Genomic DNA, 11,773 nt, shown 5'->3' with positions numbered 1-11,773 from the left:
GCAAGATGGAAAGAGTCCAAGATTACACAGAATATATGGGCCTGCGAGGGAGGGAGATTATTAAGGGTACTGGAGTTGTGAGTGAAGATAAAGAAGGGAGGCAGAGGAAACTGGTTTAATTGCCTCTGTATTTTGTGGTCAGGTTATCTATACACACTGCCTCTCTACCAAATTTCTCTTTGGCCCCACTCCCATCTAGTTTTTACTCCAGCCACACCATTGAAAGTGCCCTAACCAAAGTTGTCACCACTTCCCAGTGACGTCTCAAGCTCTCCCATTTATATCCTTCTTGATCCATTTGTCATGTCTTTGACACGATCAGTCATTCCGTCATCTAAAGACTCTTCTCCCAAGGCTTCAAAAGCTTTGGGCTACAGTGGGTCTCTTCCTACCTCTCTGCCCATTCCTTCCCTGGAGTCCCGACCCACTCTCCGTTAGTGTTGTTTTCTCTCTACAGCTATCCTGGGAGACCACAGTGAGTTACACTGTAACAGTTTCAACTATGACCTGTATGCTGACAACTCACAGATCTCTTACTTCTCCAGTTTCCATCTCACCTGTCTCTGGCTGTCCATTGGCACACTCTATTTTGAACTCAGAAAGCAAGGCTGCCCCAGCGGTTAGGGTGTTAGCTTGGGATGCAGAAGACTCAGGTTCAATTGCATGCTCTGACACAGACTTCATGTCTGACCTTGGGCAAGCTACTTCAGGTCCCCATCTGTAAACTAGGGATAATAGTACTCTCCTTCCTCACAGAGGTGCTGTGAAGACAAATACATTAATGATTGTGAGGCACTCAAATACAATAAGTACTTAAGATAGAAACTGCTGCACTGCAAGTGTGCTCACACGTGAGTGTAACCTGGATAGTGGCTGAACACTGATTATATGATAATGAAGTGTGGATCTCCAGAGCTCTCCCACAAACAGATCTCAGGTACAATAAATAGGCAGCAAAGGATTCCAAATGAGAGCCACATGAACAGGAGAGATTCACATGAAGGTGTGGAAATCCACCTGTGGATTTGGGCCTTTAAAAGCATTGTGCCAGCATCTGGTGTAGCTACCCTTATGCCTACCCCAGAACGATAACTGTCTTGTAATATAGGAAATACATGTTATGGTACTGCGATCATAACAGTGAACTATGTAGCTGAACAGAGAGAAATGTAAGCTAAACATAATAAACCAAAAGAAAATCAAACAGAAGCTGTTTTCAGTATGTGGACTATTACTTAAGTTACATATATATGGCACGTATTGTCGTTAATTGGTTTTGGTTTTTCTGTGCACACTGTTGTAATGGGTGGAAACTATGAAGCGCTGAGCAATAAGCATATGGAATTTTCCAGGTCACATGTTACAACAAGTGCTGGACTCTGCTGGCTAAAGAACATTTAAAGGAAAAAATGAATTCTAACCATATGTTTTGAAATGAAACAATATGCTCATTCTATTTCAGCTGAAAACTTTAGTGACTGCTGTACAGTTAGCAGCAATAAAGTAGGAAAATTATCTTGAAAGAGAATTTACTGTGGAATAGAAAATAATTACAGCACAGGAATGAGAATGCACAGTGTATATTTCTCACCTTTGATGCAACAGAATATTGATTAAGTTATTTCATTTCCACTGCATTATCTGTTGGTCTGGTTATCCAAGGAGCAAAAGGCTGACAGCAATTAAAATGAGTGCAGTTCAGTTTTCATTTTCACTATCCCAAGCCAAGGCTTCTTCCTCTTTAAAGGATCATGAAAAATAATGTTGTCTAGTGGCAACTGAACATCTGGTATCAAAGACTTCTGAATTTGTAGCATCGAACACTGGATACTAGCTGAACACGGACCTTGTAATAATCAAGTGTGGATCTCCAAAGCTCTCCCACAAGCAGATGTGATTATAGTATAGGTTCTGCCCAAAGAAAAATCCAACCTGAAAAAATTAGAGAATTTCTTTTAGTGGGGCCTTTTTTTTTTTTTTTTTTGGAAGGGGAGTGAGCTGCACCTAAGATGGTTGGTGAGAGTGTGCTGCACCTAGATGGTTGGTTGCAGTAGGCTGAATATTAAGCTTTTGGTATGCTCTGCCTAGTGCCATTAAAAAGTCAATGTTTGCCTATAGTGTGATAACATTTTTATAGAAGGGATAAAAACTTTCAGAAGCTGATACATGTGAAGGAAGGAAAGACTGAGAAGATAGATTAAACTCAAATCCACATCTGATGGGTAACTTCCTCCCATTAGCCCCCAGAATTAGACTGCTCTTTTAGTCGAGAAAGAGCATACTCTTTTTATACTCTTTGGGGTTGTACTGGTTCAAAGGTGGGGAGTTGGTACCTTGGAGCTCTCAGATTTTGTTTTGAATGTGATGTCTGTTATCACCTGCAGCAATTCTCTGGTTCTGTTTTGGGGACTTCTTATTGCCATGAGGTTTTCTCCATAACAAACTTATGCAGTGCCTCCCCCAGCTGTGCTCTCTACTCCTTTGTGTAATATGTCTGAATTGTCCCTTTACAATAAACTATAGATGTTATCGTGAAAGAGAGCAGATTCCTTGTTTAAGTTTAGGAGTTTTCTCTCTCTCTCATTATATATATATATATAAATTCAATTCTCATAGTTTGCTCAGCATTGTTTGAAGAGATCATTACAAACTTAAATGCAAACGATACATGTTAAAGTCAGGCTTTGTTGTCATTGTCATTGAATTGACATGGCTGTCTGTGAAATCTCACAATGATCTTCTTAATATAAGACTGGAGGTCCAAACTTTACCCACCGAGAATGATGCTGACAACTTCCCAAATTAAGTTGCGCCTGACATGCAAAATATAAATGGAGCAGATTGTAGCCACCCTCATCTTTCATACAGAGCTGTGTCCTGCACAGAGGCCAGGCTGCGACACCTTGAGATCTGTTGTCTCTGCAGGTTGTACTTTAGCTATGCCTGATATGAAGGGAGGGGGAACACTGGGACTTTCTATAGATTGTGGGGCAAATTCTGACTCCACTTTTGCTGCTGTGGTTCTGCTGCACAGGGCAGAATGCCACTTTGGGCAACTTTGCACTCTGTGTACTTCACAACACTGCTCTGGGTTTTCTCTCTGTCTGCAGCAGCATGGAGGGAGGCGGGAGGGGAGTGAATTCCTCTGCCCCCTTATTGATCTCTTTCAGATGTCAACTCATGCTCAGTGATGCCACTGTACTTGCACATGCCAACATTCACTCTTTCATTGCTTAGTTTTTGAGTAGCTAGAAAGGGTAGAGGTTGTGAACTGGTAGCTGACAAAGGGGAGGAAATCCAGAGGGGAGACACAAATACAGGTAAAAGGGGAGAAAGGGTGCGGGGGAAGGGAGAGAAACAAAAAAGGAGAGAATCAGCAGCACATTTCCCCCCCTGAATGGGACAGTAAGATCCTGAACAGACAATACACAATGATCATTTAAGCTCTTTGGGGCAGCAAGTGTTTCTGTTCTGTGTTTGTCCGGTCCGTGAATGGGGGACCCAGGCACTAAAGCAATACAAAGACTAATAATTGAATGGGTAACTACTAGGGACAGGCTCTATTTGCCCTTTGTGCAAAGCCCCCTTTCCTGTGGGCGGAAGGGAGCAGGGAGGGAGCCCCAGACATAGCCATGCAGGAGAGCCCCGTGCACTGACCCAGGGCCAACCAGCAAAAGCCACAGCACCGAAAGCGAACGGCCCCACGGCTCTGGGTTATGAGGCTGGGCCGGGGCCCAAGCTCCCTGCAGCGCCAGCCAAGCGCAGGCTGCGGGACGCTGCGGAGCCGCAGCCGGTGATTAGATCAACCCATGTAACAAGTTTAGGGAGAGCGCGGAGCCTCCTCCTCCCGCCCCCCATGCACCCCCGAGGGGCCCGCCTGCCTCGCAGCCAATGGCACGGAGCGAGGCGGCTGCATGTGGCGGCGCTGACCCAGCGCCCGGGCTGGGAGGAGACAGGAGCGGAGCCGCCCGCGCTCCCTCGCTCACTGCGCTCTCCCCAGCTCCGAGCTGCACTTCTCCGCGCGGCGGCGGCGGCGGCGGCGAGCCCAGGGCTGCACGCGGCGCCCCTCGGAGCTCCGGCGCGCGGCTGCACCATGGACTCGGACTCCGCAGAGCTGAGCGAGGGGGAGCTGCTCGCGCCTGCAGGTAGGGAGGGCGGCTGCCGGCGGGACCCGCTGCGCTGCCTGGACCCGGCTCCAGCCCGGAGGGCGAGTGGGGGAGGGGGGCGGCTCCTGTCACTTTACACAGTTTACAGCAACTCCAAGGGCAGGACAGAGCTGCGGGGGACGTGGAGCAGGGGTGGCTTTTGCAGAGGGAGGCGGGGGCTTTAGTGGGCCCCGTGTGTGCAGAGGGAGGTGGAGGGGGTCCTGGAGCAATCTCCTCCCTTGAGGGAATAAGCCAGCACCCGCCCCGTGCTGCAGGCTGGGGCATTCCAAATGCAGCGCAAGAAGTTGCTCGCCCCCATGTGAGCCAGGGTGGATGATGGAATCATAGACATGGCAGGCTGGAAAGAGCCTCCAAAGGTCAAGTCCAACCCCCTGCACTGAGGCAGGATCAAGTGAACTTACATCTTCCCTGACAGGTGGCGGCTGCCCAACCTGCTCTTAAAAACCTCCAAGGCTGGGGATTTCACAGTTGCCCTGGGAAGCCTGTGCCAGAGTTGAACTACTCAGAGTTAGAAAGTTTTTCCCAGTAGCCCACCACATCTCCTTTGCTGCAGCTTAAGCAGATTACTTCTTTTCCTACTTTCAGTGGAGAACAATTGGTCACTGTCCTCTTTGTAACAACCCTTAACATGTTTGAAGACTTGTCAGGTTCCTCCTCAGTCTTTTTTTCTCTCAAAAAGATTAAACGTGCCCGTTCGTTTTCTAAAACATATATCAGTTTTGTTGCTGTCCTCTCTGGACTCCCTCCAATTTGTCCACATCTTTCCTAATTGGAATTGGACACAGTACTCCAGCTGAGGCCTGAGTGCTGACTAGAGCCAGACAATTGCCTCTCATGCCTTACATAGAATGCTCCCGTTAATACAACCCATACTAGCCTTTTTCACAACTGCATCACATTGACAACTCATATTTGATTTGTGATCCACTATCACCCCAGATCCTTTTCAGCAGTACTAATAGCTAGCCGTTTTCCATTTTGTAGTTGCACATTTGATTTTCCTAACTGAAATACTTTATTCATAAGTCCTCCACTGGTGCAGCAACAGCGGGTTAGCAGGATCCAACAGGTGATGAACTCTGCCAAAGACAGAAAAGTCACCCTAGCTGCCCCCTTGCACCTTTCCATTCCACTGCAACTTCAGGGACAGCAAAAGCAATAACTCCCCCTTTTGTTGCCTGAAGAACTAAGACACTAGAATACAAAGCATTCAGCCAAATTCTGCTCCCTGTTACACCCAGGCAGTTGAAGTCAAACTGGTTCCTCTAGTGCAGTGGTTCTCAAACTTTTGTACTGGTGACCCCTTTCACATAGCAAGCCTCTGAATGCGACCCCTCCCCCCTTATAAATTAAAAACACTTTTTTATATATTTAACACCATTATAAATGCTGGATGCAAAGCAGGGTTTGGGGTGGAGCCTGACATCTTGCGACCCCCTGAGGGGTCTCGACCCCCAGTTTGAGAACCCCTGCTCTAGTGTTACAGTGTGATTTGGCTTAGGGGGTTAAATTCAGCCATGGTGTGACACACTGAACATAGCAAAGCTTGCCTGGGGACAAATCTGGTCCATTGTGCTTTATATCCAGGGGCTGCCATTTTTTTTCTTTTTATCCAGAACTACAAGTATTTGACCAAATATTTGGAAGGGAAGACTTCCCCCCTCAAGCCCAGACATGCAAAATCCTTAGGCTTTTATTTTTAGAGTGTCTTAACTTGTAACTGTCACAAAAACATAAAACAGCTGCTTTCTGGTGGCTGGAGCTTGCATAGTTTTTAGGTAAGACTGAAAACCACTGATGGAAAAACACTTTCCTCTGCCATCCCCAACCGACCCACATCCCTAAGTAGTGAGCAAAATAAATGAGTAATCCTTGACTTGTCCAGTAATTGAAGGATGCCCAGCACAGGAAGTGAATAAAGACAGTTCCCTGTAATGCTGGATTTTACATTACTTTACAGTAGTACTAGCACATAGTTTTCCAATTTCAGTCCAAAGGGAAGAGTTGTACAATAGAAAGGTTCCCCACCCCCATACATATCTTCAGGTTTTAACTTCGTAAGGTCATTGGTTGGTAACCCTGACACCAACAAAGCTGTCTACTGTAGTGTCTCACAATGAAAGACTTTCTTACATATGATAGCAGATACATGATTTCTGAATCTAGTCACAGGAAGGGCCTGATTCATCTGACTTACATTGGTGTAAATCAGGAGTGGCTCCTTTGAATCAGTGTAGTTTCACCAGCAAAAATATGTAAGCGAGATCAGAATCATGCCCATGTTTATTGTTGTCTGACTTATTTTGTGATTAGAGTAGACAGAGATGGAAAAGATCTATTATGAAACATTGCAAAGCCTTCTCCTTTGAGAATGCCTTTCTACAGAAAGTGCCACTCACAATCCAAACACCCTTTTTATTCCCAAACCCTTTCCAATCACCATCTCCCCTCCAAAAATAACCTAGCCCAAGCAGAGTTCCAATTCCTGTAAAGGGAAAAGTCCATTAGAGACTTTGCTATTGATTTTACATGAAAGACACTCAGATATTACAGCGATGGGCGACAGTATAGAACTCTAGGACGGATAGGTCCCTTCTGGTGAAGTCCCCTAACAGTATAGGCTTGTTTCCTATAGATTATTTTTTACTTTTGGCCAGCCTAGTTTTACGATGAGGTAAATCTGCAAGTGATGTCCTGTTGCATATTTTATCATTTGTTTAATAGCTTTATAAGGTAATAGATAAACATCAGGCTGTACATCTATCCCCTTGCCTCCTGCATTAAGGGAGTGCCCTGTCATGTGTTTTATATTCAGGGTGATGTACTATTAAAATATATCATTTCTTCTAAATGATCACATCTTACTCACTGGTTTGAGTTACAAAGGAAAGTCAGTATTAGAGACAAGCTGCTTTAAGACAGCTCTTACCAACAATTTGTGGAGATTAAGAGTTTATTTTAAAAAAAATGGTTTAAAGATTGCCCTAAACACACTTTTTCTCACAGCCTGCTAACTTCCAGCAGTTAATGCTGAGCACTGTATTAAACCTCCCTTTCATCCATGCTGTCTTTCCTCCTTGTACAAAATCAAAAAAATCTGGTATCCCCGGTCATACAGGGCAGCAGAATTAAATAGGTAGTATGTACGGTAATTCTTCAAAGGAAAAGCACTATAATGCTCTCCCCACCCTCTGTCTAAAGGAATTGTTTTACTAGCTGTTCCTTATTTGTTTGGATCCACATATGCTCTGAGACAGCACTGTGTTGTTGGGTTTTTGGTTTTTTTGGTCTTTTTCGCCTACTATTCCATATGTACAGTGCAGTATATATGTGTATGTGGGTGTTTGATCATCATACTTTCAGTTACTACTGCAGGCATAGAAATCTAGGGGATCGCTTATTTCATAACCAGAGGGAAGAGAGGCTGGGGAGGAATTCGTCAGTGCAGCACCCCGTGGCAGTAGCCAGAGGTATTCTGCAGAGTGTAGCAGCAGAATGCCACCAGGAGATGCACACTAGGGTGATGTCCTGGCTCTATTAAAGCCAATGGGAGTTTTGCCGTTGACTTCAGTGAGACTAGGATTTCACTCTCAGAAGTAGCACATACACTTTTTAGATGTCCAGCATGCACTCCCTTCAGCACCAGTCCTAGCTGGTGTATAGGGCAGCAGGGCTCTGGCCGCTCACGGACACTTAGATTGTAATCACTTTGGGCAGGGTCTGTCTTTCTACTGTGTTTGTACAGTGCCTAGCACAGGGGGGTCCTGGTCTATTACTAGGGCTCCTAGGTGCTTTTGCAATATAAATACAAACCCCCACCACCCCTGGAAGGATTGAAATACCTCCAGCAGTGCTAGTCTGGCCCCCCCTTGCATTCAGGGAGTGCAAACCCCGGCATTCTGACAGCCTGCTGCCCAGGTGCTGAAAGGATAGAAGAGTCCCTTAGACACCTTCGCTGGTCCAGGTGGAGTCTAATCTCTACATTCCAGGAGTCTTGTTTCCTTCAATAGCCAATTAAAGCTGAGTCTACAAGAGGAGCAGAAGTACTTTTTCCATGTTTATGAACGTACTGTGTCGCGATGGTAACTTCACAGGTGTATATTGTACGCAAAAAGCTCCTTGTATTCAATAATGTGGGATAAATGTTGGTTATACTTGAAAAATCATCATCTCCATACTAGACTATCCAGCCATCCAAGACTTGGCATCCATCACAGCCTCTGTCTCATCCATCCCTGCTTTGTACTCAAGCTAACTATTGTAAGATAAATATATTTGACTTCAGTGGCTGGACAGACTTGTCCCACACTAGAAGTACTAGACATGTCTTCATTCTTTTCAACACATACATTGTATAACCCAGTTTATTAAGGGGAAAAAAAGTTACACATTTTGACTACATCCCAAATTTTAAAGCAGCACATACCCGGTCCAGCTTCATGATTTTTACTATAGATTAGTTATGCGTACTCCATAAAATGTGATCATCCTATGGAAACTTTCCCCCCCCAAAAAATTGAGCAAGTAATACTTAGAATATAACATAGCCACAGAATAAGAGTGACAGACATCTAGGGATTATTTTATAAAAAGTCATTTTCAGAAGCAGAATCAAGTTTTTTAACTTCATACCAAAAAGATGCTGAAGAAATGAGGACAAGTTACCAGTGAAGGCCCTGATCCTGCAAAGGCTTCATTTTAGGCATATGTGTAGTCCCCTTGAAGTCAGTGGGCCTAATTTAAAATCTATGAAGACTAAGGGCTGGTCTACACTGGGGGGGGGGGGAAAATCGATCCAAGATACGCAACTTCAGCTACGCTATTTGCGTAGCTGAAGTTGAAGTATCTTGGATCGAATTACCTGGGGTCCACACGGCCTGGGATCGACGGCCACGGCTCCCCCGTCGACTGCACTACCGCCGCTCGCTCTGGTGGAGTTCCGGAGTCGACGGTGAGCGCATTCAGGGATCGATATATCGCGTCTTAACCTCTCTCTCCTATAAAGCACTGTAAGGCCCCCCACCCCCTTGAAAGTTTATTCTATCACAAGGCTGATTCTGGAGCCCTTTTTAGCAGGGCCGGCTCCAGGCAACAGCGTAGCAAGCAGGTGCCTGGGGTGGCCAACGAAGAGGGGGGCGGTACGTCCAGCGGCAGGGCTGTCACTCCCTCTCGGAATGAAGGACCTGCCGCCGAATTGCTGCCGTAGAATGAAGCAGCGGTAGAGCTGCTGCCGATCGCAGCTTTTTTTTTTTTGGTGCTTGGGGCTGCAAAAATGCTAGAGCCGGCCCTGCTTTTTAGGTAGGGTGACCAGATGTCCCGTTTTTAAAGGGACAGTCCCATTTTTGGTACTCTCTCTTATATAGGCGCCTATTATCCCCCACCCCCTATCCCGTTTTTTCACAGTTGCTATCTGGTAACCCTATTTTTAGGCCAAACTCTCACAGTAATCAATGGGAATTTGGCAGGACGGCAGCTAGGGCCCCATGTAGAGTTCTCAACTGGTGATGGGGTTTTATAGAACATTAACACTTAACAGTTTAGGATTTTGTATGCTGCCAGTGGCCAAAGCAAGTATACACTGTGGACAAAATTCCTGGCCCTCTTGAAGTAAGTGGGAATTCTGCTATTGACTTTAATGAATTAGGATTTTCCCCTATCACATCGGGCACAAAAAGCTTAATGCATATTAAAAATTGATAAATTATCTAAACTCTACCATGGGAAATAAATATGCACTTAGTAAACAGTATCAGATTTTTAAATGATTCATTAATGTAAATAGGGCTCTAAAAACATGCATTATTTATTTGGAGCTGACCAGTTCTATTATTTAATTTGGACTGCTCAGTAAATCATTGTCTGCAAATCATTTATCATGTTATATGATCTGCATACACATTTGTGTGTGAGCAGTACAAGTCTGTTTTGTATTTTATTTTGATAAGTACAGTCAAAAGCCATTCTAGACAGAGCCAAGATACTTTTGTAAACAGACTTATTTAGAAACATAAAAGTAGTGTTATAAATAGTAATGTTAAAATATCCTGGGGCAATGTTCTTTGAGACAGGAATTATGGAGGTTATGCAGTATTGAAACTGTATCTGCAATGTTTGCAACTACTTTTTGGAATGGCACAGTGATCATTTGTGGAATTTATGTGGACATAAAGGCTGCACTTTATCAGGGTGAAAACCTGGGAGTTCTTTTTTATTTATATTTTAGCAATTATTTTTTTTGCCTTTCTGTAACAGAGGTCTGAATCAGCAAACTGGGAAGCGTAATAGGGTCTAGTCAGGAAGAATCTGGCAATTACACAACAAACAAACAGTATTCATAAACACTGGGGAAAGCAACTAACATGTTGCATAAAAGCCACTGTGCATTGCTTCATGGCTGCACTCACCAACAGCGTACACAACTACTTGGATAATGGCAAAGGGCTCTGTTCACCCCTCTGCTGGAAGGCACAGAGAGGTTAGCAAAGCTGGAGTAAAGTGGAGTCGATGCAACACAATCCTGCCTTTCCCTAGAAACCTGTGGAAGCTCCTCTGTGACCTAGGGTTGAGGACATAGTGTAAGCAGGGGGAAGGCCAGGGAGCAGCTGTTTTTCATGCAGCGATTGGATCCTAGGACAAAACTGCCAGGAAACTGCAATGGCTTCATTTTAAGCATGTGAGCAATCCCTTTGAAGTCAGTAGGCCTACTCTTTGTAGATTTTAAAGCCACGGTGATAATCTAGTTCATCCTTCTGCATAACACAAGCCATAGAGGAGATGGCCCTTCCAGGACATGGGTTAGAATCTGCAAGATGATGCTCTGCTTACCTTGGAATCTACAGTGTGTGCAGGCCACAACTCTTTCCCCCATCCAAGTGGCCTTGTTTAAGTCACGGAGTTCGGTTGGTTTCCGTGATGGAAGAGTCAGTCAGACCTCAAACATGCTGTTACTGTACCTTAGCAATTGCTGCATTGCATGACCTTTTGTTACTGTGCTGTAGTGTTGGTCCCTCAAGTGGATGGTTTGCTTCAGATTGGAATTTAGGGCTTAATTTTATGAACATTCAATAGAAAATAATGTACTATTCTCAGGCACTTCTCATTGTAGCTGCTGACAGATCAGAAGTGAATTCTCTTACCTCTACCTCTCTCACTGCTCTATTAACTGGCTTATCACACAATCTTGATTCTTCAACCTCATTCTGCCTTGGTCTCCCATGCTGTGCATGGACAGTTGCTGTGCAACACAGATTATGTGCTATCAGTGATACGACCTCTCATAACTGATAATGAAGTCCTTCCTCACTGCACAGTCAGTGCGCTATTCTTCCTTCCTTTGCATCAAGAAGATACGGGGAGCAGATTTCAATCATTTGCTTCCTGCAGCTGCACTTAAAGATTCAGTGATGTTTCATGTAATAACACACAACGCCCTACAGTTCCAGGTGGACACAGTCTTCTCCATTTCTGTCATGTGTTGCATTGCAGCAAGCTGTTCAACCACCACTGTGTTTCACTTCAGAGGTGAATGTTTATTCCACGCAGGGTTGTGAGAGATTTAGTTATTGTGTGTATAATACTGAGCTCCTCTGTTGGAAGTTCCAGTAGAA

General features: G+C 44.7%; 1 protein-coding gene across 1 annotated transcript in view; it reads left to right on the top strand.

Annotated features, from left to right (window-relative positions):
• The first annotated feature begins 4,098 nt into the window (after nucleotides 1-4,098).
• The window catches only part of TNFAIP8L3 (TNF alpha induced protein 8 like 3), a 59,264-nt gene continuing 51,589 nt past the window's right edge, over nucleotides 4,099-11,773 (top strand). Inside the window, exon 1 of the mRNA XM_024199856.2 lies at nucleotides 4,099-4,145. The gene's annotated coding sequence lies outside the window, so the exon portion shown is untranslated. The remainder of the gene's footprint in view (nucleotides 4,146-11,773) is intronic.

Source organism: Terrapene carolina, unplaced genomic scaffold (assembly GCF_002925995.2).
Source record: "Terrapene carolina triunguis isolate 2854851 unplaced genomic scaffold, T_m_triunguis-2.0 Scaffold67, whole genome shotgun sequence".
NCBI lineage: Eukaryota > Metazoa > Chordata > Testudines > Emydidae > Terrapene > Terrapene triunguis.
Note: the sequence above shows the minus strand (reverse complement) of the source record. Positions and strands in the feature narration are given on the sequence as shown.